This window comes from Pseudorasbora parva, chromosome 20 (assembly GCF_024679245.1).
Source record: "Pseudorasbora parva isolate DD20220531a chromosome 20, ASM2467924v1, whole genome shotgun sequence".
Taxonomy (NCBI): Eukaryota; Metazoa; Chordata; class Actinopteri; order Cypriniformes; family Gobionidae; genus Pseudorasbora; species Pseudorasbora parva.
In genome coordinates, this window is record NC_090191.1 from 34,607,419 (window position 1) to 34,610,050 (window position 2,632).

A 2,632-nucleotide genomic window follows, 5' to 3' on the forward strand; every position below is an offset into this window, starting at 1 on the left:
TCCAATTGCTTTTTTTTTTTAGTTAATACAAATGTGGCAACTTATCTTAACATGTATGCATATGTGGAATTGAAAAATATGTGAAACTGTTATACCTGTCTAAGAGATGAGCCAGGATGTAAGTGAGGCTTCCGTCCATCAATCCATTCTTCAAACCGCTTTTCCAATGTAAGGTCAAGGCGATGCATACCTGGGAAAAAAAGGTCACAGAGAATATAGGGACCAGATTCTGTAAATGAGTTAAACCCCACCCCCATTATTTATATGAAAAACACAGTTATTACATGTAGATTGAATTATTAAGAGAGTCATGTTCCTGTAAATTGTTAGACTGATAGAAAAGAAACAAATCGAAGTGATCATTCAAATACCTCACTAACTGTGGGTCAGCACAGAATTGTTTGCATTCTATACATTAAAAGTTTGGTTCAGACACTACAACTGCTTAGGTTTATCATAGCATAAAGCTATAATTAAAACCCTGTCCAAAACATCCTCCTGCTCCACAGACTCAGTGGGTAAAGAGTTGTGTTAAAATTCAAATCCCCACTATTGCATACATTAAATTATTGTCATTATAACCACCAAAGATTCCCAAATGCCTTCCTCCAGTTCTGAACCGGAGTGGCTAAACACACATTCTCTGGTAATGAGGCTGTGATAGAAGCAAGAGTTCAAGAGTGACCCACCTACTTAGGTTCCCATGATTTGCCTTTTGAAGGAGTGACCCTCCAAAAAGAAACCGACAGGAACCTACATGTTAAACACCAAACACACACATTCACACGTCAGAAGTCTCACCTGTCCATGAGCAGACGTCCATCATTACAGTGACCGTCTGTCCACACATCCCACAGCTCTGCTTCTGATGACTGTACGCTCCAAACACATCCCGTATTCTCTACAGGAAACACATAAACACACTCATTACATCATAAATAATATATATCTATATTATAAACTTCCGAATTTTACAGTTATAACTGATAGACAACAACAACAAAAATAGAAGTGATAATTCAAATACCTAACTGTGAGTTAGCATAGAATTGTTCGCAGTTTACAATTCTACCCTACACTACACTGTAGTTTAAATAATCATTGATAAATATATGACATTTACGTTAATACTGCCTACTAGACATTTAAACACAAAGCAACTCTACAAAACCATGAAACAGCAGGAAAATCACAGATCTATTTCATAATAAGAACACCAAAAGATGATTATCTAGAAACTTATAAAGGTACAGCAACAGTCCACTGGTTCTTCTACAGCTGTCAGTGAGTTCAGCAAGTAAACAAAGCCTGTGATCAAACTTCATAGAAGAATCGACTGCCTTCAAACATGTTCAGCTGTCATTCAGCAAACAGCCTTAAACACGATTTCAGGTTAAAAACACCTTCAGGATTCTTTGGAAATCTGGACTTTAGTCCATGTTTGTGGACAACACATATTAAATAGACTTAAGATGTTGTCAGAACATGAATAAACGCACAGAGAGCTTCTAAAATATCACACGACAAAATGAAGTAGCAATAACTAATTACTATCTAAAATTAAATTGCAAGTGCAAAGAATAAGGACTTAAGAGACATGCAGTGTGTAGTTACTTACAGGTGAGTCGCGTCACTCGATTCCTGCACTTTATCGCAGCGCGTCGGTTTAACTTGTTGACTGGCTGGAATAGGTGCCGGTTATTGACATTAAAATGCTGTCATAAAGCTGTCATCCTCAAGATATGCATTTAAAACACTTTACTACACGTGTTGTTGCAGCAAAACAAACGTCATGTTGCCAAAAAACACCCGAAGCTGAACGTGCACGTGAAGCCGCTTGCGCCGCCTAGTGGAGCGGAAGAAAAACTGCACTTCCGTTTCTACCACACAAATCATATTAGGACTATAACGCCTGCAGTTTCGAAGCTATTTCACATTTGGTCAATCGATATAGTTTAACAACGTCATACATACTTTCCCTATGTATTGTGTTAAGTGAGTATAAAGCAAATTACCAAAAGCTCCCTCTTGTAGTCGACAAGTGTGTCAACATTAATAATAAATCAAACGATCTGACAATCCAGGTGGCCAGTCGAAGGTGAGAGTGAGATTTAAATTGCAAGTATTGTTCAACAAATGTATCGTTTGTCAGGCTTCGAGCAGCAAAGAAACATGGATCTGTGAGTTTCAGTGAATGAACCAGATCAACTCTCAGCTGAAGGGGAAACTTGTGCTGTGTTGAACTCAAAAGCACACGCTCAAAGCTAAACACATAAAGATCTGCCAAAAATATTTTATTTGGGAAAACTATATGTGAGTTTGTTTTATGAAAATGGATGTGCATTGAACTGACAGTCAAATGACATCTAATGACACAAAATTACATGATCATAAAATAATGCTAATGTTTCTGTTGCTGATTATCATAGCAGGCAGATTCAGGAGATCTGATGGATTCACCGGCTCCTCCTGGAGGAGAATCTGATACTGAGCAGTTCTCGATCCTCGTCCTGCTCTGAGTCTCTATCTGAAGCTCTGGCATATGATGGAGGAGGGCGACAGTGAGAAGGGAATATATTCACCACTCAGATCAGATGTTGGTTTGGGGGAACAGGCTGTAAAGTCAGTCTAA